This window comes from Bos javanicus, chromosome 15 (genome assembly GCF_032452875.1).
Source record: "Bos javanicus breed banteng chromosome 15, ARS-OSU_banteng_1.0, whole genome shotgun sequence".
In the NCBI taxonomy this organism is placed as follows: domain Eukaryota; kingdom Metazoa; phylum Chordata; class Mammalia; order Artiodactyla; family Bovidae; genus Bos; species Bos javanicus.
In genome coordinates, this window is record NC_083882.1 from 72,028,955 (window position 1) to 72,042,110 (window position 13,156).

At 39.6% G+C, this 13,156-nt stretch overlaps 1 protein-coding gene and 1 non-coding gene across 3 annotated transcripts in view; both read right to left on the reverse strand.

The window, feature by feature from the left end:
• Positions 1 to 13,156, reverse strand: part of LRRC4C (leucine rich repeat containing 4C) — a 1,431,417-nt gene that overhangs the window by 1,401,111 nt on the left and 17,150 nt on the right. The gene's annotated exons all lie outside the window — the stretch shown is intronic.
• TRNAC-GCA (transfer RNA cysteine (anticodon GCA)) lies at positions 8,522 to 8,593 on the reverse strand. The gene has a single exon. It is a non-coding gene; the product is annotated as a tRNA-Cys (tRNA).

Sequence of the window (13,156 nt, forward strand, 5' to 3'; positions counted from 1 at the left end):
TCCAGGATGTCTGGCTCTAGGTGAGTGATCACACCATCGTGATTATCTGGGTCGTGAAGATCTTTTTTGTACAGTTCTTCTGTGTATTCTTGCCACCTCTTCTTAATAATATCTTCTGCTTCTGTTAGGTCCATATCATTTCTGTCCTTTATCGAGCCCATCTTTGCATGACATGTTCCCTTGGTATCTCTAATTTTCTTGAAAAGATCTCTAGTCATTCCGATTCTGTTGTTTTCCTCTACTTCTTTGCATTGATCACTGAGGAAGGCTTTCTTATCTCTTCTTGCTATTCTTTGGTACTCTTCATTCAGATGTTTATATCTTTCCTTTTCTCCTTTGCTTTTCACTTCTCTTCTTTTCACAGCTATTTGTAAGGCCTCCCCGGACAGCCATTTTGCTTTTTTGCATTTCTTTTCCATGGTGATGATCTTGATTCCTGTCTCCTGTACAATGTCACGAACCTCAGCCCACAGTTCATCAGACACTCTATCTATCAGATCTAGTCCCTTAATTCTATTTCTTACTTCTACTGTATAATCATAAGGGATTTGATTTAGGTCATACGTGAATGGTCTAGTGGTTTTCTCTACTTTCTTCAGTTTTAGTCTGAATTTGGCAATAAAGAGCTCATGATCTGAGCCACAGTCAGCTCCCCATCTTGTTTTTGCTGACTGTATAGAGCTTCTCCATCTTTGGCTGCAATTTACTCTTGAGAGAAGGTTATTAAGGGCATTTACATTCTACGTGTTCCCACCTTACTTTTTTTCCCCCTATACTACAGAAACGATACGCAGAATCTACATGAGGAACACACTCTGATAGGTAGATTCATATATAACATTTTTTCAACTTTACTAAATTTTTGTGGCCCATCTTTCCGTGGATAGAAGCATGTATTATCAGATAAGTTTAAATGACTTCATAAACTTTGTTTTGGTGTTGTTTTATTTTGTTTGTTTACTTCCTGGCCATGCTATGAGGCATGCAAGATCCTAGTTGCCAAAACGGGGATTGAGCCTGCGTCACTGCATTGGAAGCATGGAGTCTTACCCACTAGACCACCAGGGAAACCCAATCAATAATCTTAAAACAAAATACTTTCTTTTTTAAAAGATTAAAAATATTTATTTATATATACTTATACACTATTGTCTATTTAACTACTTATTCATCTCATTTATATAGCTAACCTGAATTTGCTCATTTCTACCACCTAAATAGATGACCTTCTTCATCCATTCACCATTCAGCAACATTTACTGGGGATCTACTTACTATTTGAGGTACTATTTAAGCATTAGGATTTTAAAAAATGACCAGGATACACTCTCATGTTCCTTACAACTTCCAACATAATGTATGATGGAAAAAGTCTCAGTATACTCACAAACTTGGATACTTCCTAAGATAAACTTAATTTTGAAAGAAAATTATGGAGAGAGAAAGAAGGAAGGAGAGATGGAGGGAAGGAAGAAAGAAAGGCAGGAATACAAAGGAAGGAAAGGAGGGACGGGGAGAGGGAGAGAGGGAGGGAGGGAGGGAGGGAGGAAGGAAGGAAGGGATTTCTTTCTGAGCCTAACCGGTCCTCAACAAATTTGTAATTTTATGAGCAGCTTTATTAGAGATCTCAGGACATACTCGTCATCACCCACTTCATTTTGAAAGTTAGACTGGTAATGCAAATGTTCTTATACAAACATATGGCTGTAAGACTAAATTTGTTTGTCTCTCCACCAACCTGCAAAAAGCATGGTTTCTGAGAGTGCATGTATGAAGGGGCACAGGAATACTCACACACACACACTCACACACACACACACACTCACACACACCCCTACCTGAAACACAGGGTTTTACTACTTACCTATTAGTTGCTCTTGAGAATTGATGGACCTAGTTCTGTTCCTATTAAGTCACGAAAAAGGGAACCAAGTAACTCAGTCTTTAGCGGTGCCACCTTATGTGTATTTAAGACCATTTTACTTTAGTGGAAACAGGTATTTAGAATTTGGGGATCAGTCTTTCTAAGGCCCACATTTGCTTCTGTGGTAGGCCATGCTCTCTGATTTGGTCCAGCCTGTAATTACAGAGACATCTAGTGGTTGGATCCAGGAGTATGAAACCTGGAAGAAAAATGCAAAAAATGGACTCTTTTCCCCAAAGGGGTCATTGATTCTGTGCCAGAAAGGGTGGTAACCAGTGGGGAAACTTAGGCTAAGCTGGTACATTATGCATAAATGTGTAAAACTTGCTATATTTGGGGATCTGGAAAATTTCGAGATGAAAATAAAGGAGATAGTAAATAATAAGTCCAAAATCAAAACAAAAACCAAAGTGAATTAACTAAACTACAATCTACAGTAAGATTTCAGGATTCTTGCTTTATTCAAAAAGGGGCCACCTACTTCGCCAATTTTATCACATCAGAAATGCTTTATTAGGCAGTGAAAACATGATTATAAGGTTTTATTTCTATATCAAAATCCAAGTTTCCCTGAGTGAGGAGGTATAATGGTCTGTATCAGTCATTTACACTTTAGTGTGAATCAGTTGGTCAACGTCTAGGAATGAGCAAGAATAGAAGTTGACAAGTCTAATAAGAGAGAAGAATTAAACTAATGTTTTCCTGAAGGCATAGGGACACTGTTGTCATCAGACTACAACAACACCAGAAATGACCTGATTTTAATAACTGAAAGAATGTTGTAGGTATCAGCCTTTTAGAAAACCAAGTGATTTAGAGTTTATTTTATAATTTTGAAAGTAGGAGAATTAGAGAAAAAGTAAATAAAAATTATGTAAAGAGGTAGTGTGAAAATGAATTAAAGGCAATTTAACATGCTCACACACACATGAAGCTTCCCTATAGTACCATCCTCATGATCCATGCTCTCTGGAAGAGTTCTAAAACTCAACCCTTTCACTTCATCAAAATCTAAACCCACTGTAATGACATAAAAACCAAGCCTGGCCTTATTTTATTTCAATGGCACAAGAGAGGGAAACATTATGATCAAGTCAGACTATCTTTATAAGCATTACCCAGACTATGTTCTAACCCATGGAAAGTTGTCTACCTCTACCTGAAACTCCTTGAGATTGTAAATCAGTAACAACGGCGGAATAACATGTATATACTTCAATTGCTCTAAGAGATGCATAGAGAGGATGGGCAGTGTGTAAGGATGAAGAGGGATTTCACAGGACATTACATGATGTCCTCTCAATGCCCCCATAAAACATTCCTATGTCCCCAGCCGACAGCCCAACATCTCAGAAGGGGAAAATAATGTAAACTTCCAGAAGACACTAGAACTTGAAAGTTCATGAAATTCTTATTGTGAAACCTATAGTCTTGTTTTTCCTGCTCATCCACAGTATGCATTTTTTGCTTGTTTTAAAAAGAACAACCACATCAATTCCACTGCATCTAGCATTTCATTTCTCTTTCCCTCGATAATTCTAGTCATGCCTGCCACTCATGATTTCTATGTAATCTTTATGACAGTTTAAACCAAACCCAGCGATCCTGAGAGAAGAAAACTAATGTATGTTCTAAATCAGGTTTCCTTCTAAGTAGCTATTATTTTCTTTTCTGAATGTTGCCTCTAATTACTGATAATTCTACATTTCTAATATCCTTCCTGGCCTCAAAAGCTTGCCAGATTCAAGTGTTGGTTCAATGACTGAACTTACTAAGTAATTGGGAGGTAGAGAAATCTTTGACATAATTTTTCTGCACGTGTGGATCCAGGTCCATTCCCACCAGAAACAGCTGGTGCCAAGTTACTGGAATAATAAATAGTCCATAGCTCTGCAGGATTGGCCACCATCTCCTGGGATCTTCCTAGATATGCATACTCTCAGGCCAATCCTAAAGGATATCAGTCCTGAATATTCATTGGAAGGACTGATGCTGAAGCTCCAATATTTTGGACACCTGATGAGAAGAATTGACTCACTTTAAAAGACCCTGATGTTGGGAAAAATTGTAGGCAATAGGAGAAAGGGACAACAGAGGATGAGATGGTTGGATGGCATCACTGACTCAATAAACATGAGTTTGAGCAAGCTCTGGGAGACAGTGAAGGATAAGGAAGTCTGGCATGCTACAGTCCATGGGGTCACAAAGAGTCGGACACAACTGAGCAACTGAACTGAACTGAACTGAGGCCCCTCTCCAGATCCTTCAGTTATTTGTAAACATATTAAAATTTAAAAAGCATTGACATAAGATACTTTATAAGTTTCCATATTTGATAACACCCTATGCCCAAAACTGCAGAATCTCCATTTTTAGTAAGGATGGGGGTGAGGGAATATAGGCCTAGAAATCTGTTGAATAGACTGCCCAAATGTTTTGTAAAGGATATAGTTTGAAAGATTTTCATTGCCTTTCATTTGTTTATCTGAGACTTTGAGTTTGACGATGCATGGTCAAGACTTTGGTCAAGTCACTCGGTTTCCCTGAGCCTGACTTTTGTATCTGCAAAATCATCTTCATCCAGTAGTCTCAGCCCCAGATGATACAATGCACAGGGAAGTGGTCGCTGCAAACAGAAGAATACATTACTATTCTGATGTGCCTAAGGATACTCCTACCATCTGTGTCCTAGGAGCTTCCACTCTTTGGAGATTAGAAAGGAGAGCATCCTTGTCTTGGACACATCTTGGGGAAGTCAGACTTCCTGCTTAGAAAGTATGTGGGGATTTTCTCCCATCAGTATTAAGAGGAGGATGTGGGTCAACTTGAAGTCTGCAGATCCGCTCAGCTGCGGCTTCATGAGCAGCTGGTAATACTGCATTCATAGCATGCTGGCTCGGCTAAGAATACACTTTCTATTCTTGACTGCTTTTTGTTTTGTTTTGTTTTCAGGCTGAGGTGTTGGGGAAAGAAACAGTATCTGGATGCAGTTCCAAGTTATCCTGCATTTACGATGTCAGTGGATCCTCTTGGTCTTCTGCCACAGAGAGCTGACCCCTTCTTCTAGGGAGGCAGCCAACATCCAAGAGACTGGGCAGAAATAGAGAGTCCACAAGGTCTCTGCTGCTGGACTGTCACTTAGATAGGATAACGATCATGCCCATTATTGCATTCAAAATCACCAAAAGTATTACCTATTTTGAAGGACTGAAGATAATGCTATAATTCTAAATGGCTATTACTGTATACAGTATGTTGTACATGCAAGAAACATTAATATTAGAATGTATTAGAAGGTGATTCCAGTAATATTTTATAAAGATACTACCATTACTATGGATAAGTTTAGTAATATATTAAAGAGAATTGATAGATACAGATTCAGGATCACTGCCCTCTCAAGACTTTGACACCAGTTATTACACTCTAGCAGACTTTATATTTCATTGCAAAAGAGAACTGGTTCATCTATACTAGTATAATTAGATATCCATTTATCAATATGAATTTTCTGATTTAATAGTGATTAACATTTACTAAGTACTACTAAGAATCAAGCTTCAACCAGTTGCTCTACATGTATTGTTTAAAATGACTGGTATTATGACAGCCAAGACATGGAAGGAACCTAAATGTCCATCAACAGAGGAATGGATAAAGAAGATATGGTACACATATACAATGGAATATTACTCGGCAGTTAAAAGGAAGGACACAATGCCATTTGCAGCAAGAAGGATGGACCTAGGGATTATCATACTGAGTGAAGTAGGCCACACAGAGAAAGAGAAATATCAGAAGGTACTAATCATATACAGAATTTAAAAATAAATGATACAAATGAACTTATTTATAAAACAGAAACAGACTTAGAAACTTATGACTACCAAGGGGGAAGGGTCCAGGGAAGGGATATTTAGGGAATGTGGGGTTGACATGTATATACTGCTATATTTAAGATGGATAACCAACCAACAGGATCTAATGTATGGAACAGGGAACTCTGCTCAATATTAGGTAACAATATAAATAGGAAGCTAATTTGAAAAAAAACAGATGCTTGTATAACTGAATCACTTTGCTGTATACCTGAAACTATCACAATATTTTTAATCAACTATACTCCAATATAAAATAAAAAGTAAAAAATACAAACAAATTAAATGACTAGGTATCTATACCTTATGCTCCTCAGAAATGTATGCTGTAAGATGTTTTATCTTCACATGTTCACCTGAGAGTCACAGGGGTATTTGCCAATAAATACATTTTCATTCATAAGACAATTATTATGTAGGCTATCATTTCCCAAATGGGTTTCATAGAGCACTAATAATTTGCTAAATGTTAACAGATGTTTCATAAAAATAGTGTTCTATAGTCAAATAGATTTTTAAAACACTGAATTAAATAAAATTAAACATGGTTGTTTAATACAAGCCTTTTTAACTTCTTCAAATATTAATTTCATATCTCTTTGTAAAAGAAAAATAGCTTGAAGTGTTTCCCAATGATAGAAGACCTAAGAAAACTTCTTTCTCTAAATATGCAGTAATATCTTGCTTTTTGAAAATAGACACATCCCATGGCAACTTTATAAATTGGTCATGCACATGTGTGTGTACATGCTCAATCATGTCCAACTCATTGTGACCCCATGAATTGTAGCCCTCAAGCTTCTCTGTCCGTGGAATTTTCTAGGCTAGACTACTGGGGCCTTTTTCCTTGCCCTCCTCCTGGGGATCTACCCAATCCAGGGATCCAACCCACAGTCTCCTGCATCACCTGCTTTGGCAGGCAGACTCTTTACCATTGTGCCACCTGGGAAGCTGTGAAGTGGACATGTCCACACTAAAAGAATCCCAAAGCAGCAGAACTATGTTATTTGTCCCAATATTTGTCAGAATTAATTTATTCTCCTTGGTTTTTCTGTTATTTTGATAGGCATTCAGGACAAAACTGGGATTTCCAGCAAGATGAAGGACAACCAGTGAAGAAAATTAATGCTTAAGAGGCTGCTGCTGCTGCTGCTAAGTCGCTTCAGTCATGTCCAACTCTGTGCGACCCCATGGACAGCAGCCCACGAGGCTCCCCGTCCCTGGGATTCTTCAGGCAAGAACACTGGAGTGGGTTGCCATTTCCTTCTCCAATGCATGAAAGTGAAGTCGCTGAGTCTTGTCCGACTCTTAGCAACCCCGTGGACTGTGGCCCACCAGGCTCCTCCGTCCATGGGATTTTCCAGGCAAGAGTGCTGGAGTGGGGTGCCATTGCCTTCTCCGGCTTAAGAGGCAGAAGTCCAAAAATATCCTTGGATATCCCTGCCTCCCTAAGACACCCTGGCATTTGCCCCTGAAGGTAAGGCTGTAACACAGAAGAAAGTTACACTACCCATTTTTTGAGCAGTCATTCCCACCCCCAGACTAAGAATACACATATTCTCACTTATTTTTGATTTCTTATACAACCAATTCCAATACCGTATGGTCAGTTTCATTTATAGAGAGGTAGACCCACCCTTGGAGAAACTGCTTGAAGCAACAAATCCTTGTTTGTCCAAGTCCCAAAGTGGTTGTAATTTCTATGAACTTGACCAGAAAAAGCAGAGAATCTCTTACAGAAATAAGTCCATTGCCTGATATTGTACAGAAATCTTCTAAGTGATCATAATCACCATAGAGAATATTGTACAACCCTAACCCCTACTTGTAAAAGCAAAGCTAACAACATTCAGGTTCTAAATTCCACTTATCCATACCATCTCTCCTTGCAGACCATCGACCATTTCCAAATGACCTATGCCAGTGTTTCCCATGAGCTGAATGGACAACTACTCATCCTTCAGGAGTCCCTAAAACTACTTTTAACCTTCAAATTAAAGTTTCAATATCTGGCATTTAAAAAGGGAGAAGAAACATGGCCAATTGTTCTATAACAGGTTTTAGTTTTATAATCCAATAAATCTCAAAATCTGATACATGACTAAATGAAAGGCACCGTGCCATATGTAAAGTTAGCCTGTCTATACTGACCTAAGATACTCAATTCTTTCCAATTTTTAATAGAAAAAATACTATTCCAAAATGCAAGAGGACAAGCTGTAAGCACTAGCTGAGCTTCCAGAAATGGACATTATTAGAGATTGGATCTTATGAGACTTGATACAAATTTTTGCCCCCAACACTACTCCAGCATCCTGAGTTATCTCATCTCTGCCAGTATAATAAAAATGTTCAAAGGCCACCCACTGCTGACAAGACAAGTCTCAAACTAATCAGTTGTTCAGTCTAGGCCCTTTGAACTATAATTTACCTTTTCCACATAATCCCCAAACTTTCACTGTCTTTCTTTCCAACCACACACTCAGCTTCTTTCCATGTTTGTCTCTCTCTCTCATATACACACACGTGTTCCAGGAACTGCCCTTTGTACCAGGGATTCAATAGGAATTCAAGGGGAGAAAAGTGAAAAGTGAAGTCGCTCAGTCATGTTCAACTCTTTGCAACCCCATGGACTAGGTAGCCTACCAGGCTCCATGGTCCATGGGATTTTCCAGGCAAGAACACTGGAGTGGGCTGCCATTTCCTTCTCCAGGGGATCTTCCCAACCCAGGGATCGAACCTGGGTCTCCTGCATTGCAGACAGATGCTTTACCATCTGAGCCACTAGGGAAGCCCCCAAGGGGAACAAAGGTGGATACAATTCATATCCTCATAGATCCTGCAAGCCTTTTATGAATTCATGTCTAGAACTTTGTTGACAATTCTAACCCTTATTCCTGTAAAATGTCTTTTGCCCTTGTCAAATGTCTATTTATTTGTTTATAAGAGTCTTTTCATTCATTCCATCATTTAGTCTTCTTCCTTTTTTTAAACAAAATCCCCTGACTTCTTTGTGCCAGAGAATATATAAGACATGGGGATGAAAGATCAGCATAATATGATACCTGCCTTAGAGGAGTTCACAGCCCTATGAAACAAAGTAGGGGAACTATATAAAAAAAGAAAGAGAGCAACAATTTTCAAGCAAATAACATTAGCATGCATTGTACCTGCTGCTTGCTGCTGCTGCTGCTGCTGCTGCTGCTGCTCAGTCGCTTCATTCATGTCTGACTCTATGCGACCCCATAGACGGCAGCCCACCAGGCTCCCCCATCCCTGGGATTCTCCAGGCAAGAACACTGGAGTGGGTTGCCATTTCCTTCTCCAATGCATGAAACTGAAAAGTGAAAGGGAAGTCGCTCAGTCGTGTCCAACTGTTCTCGACCCCATGGACTGCAGCCTACCAGGCCCCTCCATCCATGGGATTTTCCAGGCAAGAGTACTGGAGTGGGGTGCCATTGCCTTCTCCGACCTGCTGCTTAGATTCATTTTATTATTTGGTGTCTAGACCACCATAATTCATTTAAATGATTAAATGGATATTTATAGTAAATCAATTGTATTTCAACCTGATAAGACACATAGTGAAGAAGGTTCCTGATCTCACAGATCTTGCACCCTAATGGTACAGACAGAGCAAACGCAGGACAACTGAGGGATACATAAAGTAATACGAGTTCTCAAAAATAACAAAGAGCTGAGATGGAAGATCAGTCAGAATGCTGTATGGAGAGTCCTAGCTTAATTAACTAGATGGGGAAAGCTTGTCCCAGAAGGTGCTAAATTGAGATCTAACATTGGCAAAGAAACAATGAAAAGAGTACCACGGTAAATGCCTGTAGGGGCTCTCAGAATACCAGCAAGGCTAGAGCTCTGTGAGGAAAGAAAGAATGGCAAGAGATGAAGTGGAGAAAAACAAGTAGATTTCAAGTCAAGTAACATACCACTCAAGGCTTTTTAATTTCTGGCTCTGACTCAATTTTTCCAGCCTTCTGTGTATGTGTGTGTTGCTTCAGTCATGTCCAACTCTCCGTGACTCTACGGACTAGAGCCTGCCAGGCTCCTCTGTCCATGGGGGTTCTCCAGGCAAGAATATTGGAATGGACTGCCATGCCCTCCTCCAGACTCAATTTTTCCAGCCTTAGCACTAACCTTTTACACTCTTCCTAGCCAGCAGAACTACTTTTACCCATTATTTAATCATTCCTTAATTTGATATACACTTGACATTTGAACTATAGGGTTTGAACTGGGTAGATCACTTTATAGAATTTTTTGACTATGTACTACCCAGTAGTACTATGGATTGTACATCCATCCATAGTTGGTTGAAACAATGGATACAGAGGGCCAACTATAAAATTATACGTGGCTTCTCAACTCTGCAAGGGTTGGTGCCTCTAACCACCATGTTGTTCGAGAGTCAACTGTATACCATCAGTCTCCCTAACCAGGGATTCCATATCTGTAAATTCATCCTACCATGGAACAATAATACTTTTTACAAATTCATAAGTACATGACTTCCCTGGTGGCTCAGATGGTAAAAGCATCTGCCTACAAAGCGGGAGACCCAGGTTTGATCCCTGGGTCGAAGGAAATGGCACCTAACTCCAGTTCTCTGCCTGGAAAATCCCATGGACGGAGGAGCCTGGTAGGCAACAGTTCATGGGGTCGCAAAGAGTTGGACACGACTGAGTGACTTCACTTTCACTTTCAGCAACTATTCTCATAGCCTTGATATAGTATTTACAAATTGGGAAAGGAATTTGTCAAGGCTGTATATTGTTACCCCACTTATTTAACTTATATGCAGAGTATATTATGTGAAATGCTAGGCTGGATGAAGCACAAGCTGGAATCAAGATTGCTAGGAGAAATATCAATAACCTCACATATGCAGATAACACCACTCTTATGGCAGAAAGCAAAGAGAAACTAAAGAGCCTCTTGATTAAAGTGAAAGAGAAGAGTGAAAAGTTGGTTTAAAACTCAACATTGAAAAAACTAAGAACCTGGCATCCGGTCCCATTACTTCATAGTAAATACATGAGGAATCAATGGAAACAGTGAGAAACTTTATTTTTGGGGGCTCCAAAATCACTGTAGATGGTGACTGTAGCCATGAAATTAAAAGATGCTTGCACCTTGGAAGAAAAGTTATGACCAACCTAGACATTATATTAAAAGCAGAGACATTACTTTGCCAACAAAGGTCCATCTAGTCAAAGCTATGGTTTTCCAGTAGTCATGGATGGATATGAAAGTTGGACCATAAAGAAAGCTGAGGGCCAAAGGATTGATGGATTTGAACTATGGTGTTGGAGAAGATTCTTGAGAGTCCTTTGGCCTGCAAGGAGATCCAACCAATCAATCCTAAAGGAAATTAGTCCTGAATATTTATCAGAAGGACTGATGCTGAAGTTGAAACTCCAATACTTTGGCCACCTGATGTGAAGAACTGACTCATTGGAAAAGACCCTGATCCTGGGAAAGACTGAAGGTGGGAGAAGAGGGGGATGACAAAGGATGAGATGGTTGGATGGCATCACTGACTTGATGCACATGAGTTTGGGCAAGCTCCAGGAGTTGGTGATGGGCAGAGAAGTCTGGTGTGCTTCAGTCCACAGGGTCACAAAGAGTCAGACATGACTAAGAGACTGAACTGATGTATGAATGTGAGATTTGGACCATAAAGACAGCTGAGTGCCGAAGAACTGATGCTTTTGAACTATGATGTTGGAGAAGACTCTTGAGAATCCCTTGGACTTCAAGGCAATCAAAACAGTCAAACCTAAAGGAAATCAGTCCTGAATTGTCATTGGAAGGACTTTGAAACACTTGAGTGAAATACTTTGGCCACCTGATGTGAAGAACTGACTCATTAGAAAAGACCCTGATCCTGGGAAACATTGAAGGTAGGAGGAGAAGGGGATGACAGATGATGAGATGGTTGGATGGCATCACCATCTTGATGGACATGAGTTTGGGCAAGCTCCAGGAGTTGGTGATGGACGGGGAAGCCTGGTGTGCTGCTGTTCATGGGGTCAGAAAGAATTGGACACAACTGAGTGACTGAATTGAATGGAAATATAGCATTTATATTACATTATGTTATAGATTATCTAGCAATGATTTAAAGTATATGGAAGGATGTTGCATAGGTTAGGCAAATATGATGCTATTTTATGGGGCTCCCAGGTGGCTCAGTGGCAAAGAATCTGCCTGCGATACAGGAGACATGGATTTGATCCCTGGGTTGGGAAGATCCCCTGGAGGAGTAAATGGCACCCCACTCCAGTATTCTTGCCAGAAAAATCCCATTGATTTCCCAATGAGAGAGCAGCCAGGTGGGCCACAATCCATGGGATCACAAAGAGTCAGACACAAGCAAGCAGACACGAATCCCCACCATGCTATTTTATATTAAGGACTCAAGCATCCAGGGATTTTGGTACAGAGGAGGGTGTTCTAGAGACAATTCCCCAAGGATAGTGAGGGACGACCAACTCCAGGCTGAATAAACACCTGAGAATCATGAGTAAGGGCCCCATTTTCATTATAACTGCTAAGAGGTGCTTTTAATTAATTGGCATTTTAAATTTTGGTCTGTTGAAGCAGTGATTGACATTTTTTAAAATATATATATATATATATATTTCTGTTTAATCTGTAGAGAATTGATTAAAGGAAATAGGAGTGAAAGGGAGAAGAAATATTATTGACATGGTGTAAGCCAACAATGATGTAAGCCAACCTGGGGCCAGTGATGAATAAGAAAGCAACCGATTTCAGATATATTTTAGAGGTCTAATTTATGGTTTCCTTCCCATTTTCATTTTTCCTTTTTCATCATCAAAAGAACTATGTAAAACTTCCATCAGAAATCAAATGACAGCTACTGGAAAGCAACACCCTACACAAAAAACATATGCAGACTTAAAAAACTTTATCCCTAAACCAAAGATGTTATCTAATTATAGTGGGGGTTGTACTAGTTAACTCTTTGTGACGATAATGCTGAGATACTAAATGAGTCATAAACATCCAGCCTTCTCAGGGGCAAAGATTTCAAGACTACTTGATATGCGTGACTAGAGAAACTCAACATAGGAGCTGCATAGGAATTGAGACACAGATCAGATGTATTTATTGCTAAAACATTCTCAGGGAATCTGTGTGTTTTAAGCAGAGTCAAGTATGCTGGAGAAGACTCTTGAGAGTCCCTTAGACATCAAGGAGATCAAACCAGTCAATCATAAAGGAAATCAACCCTGAATATTCACTGGGAGGCCTGATGCTGAAGCTGAAAATCCAATACTTCGGCCACCTGATGCGAAGAAATGACTCATTG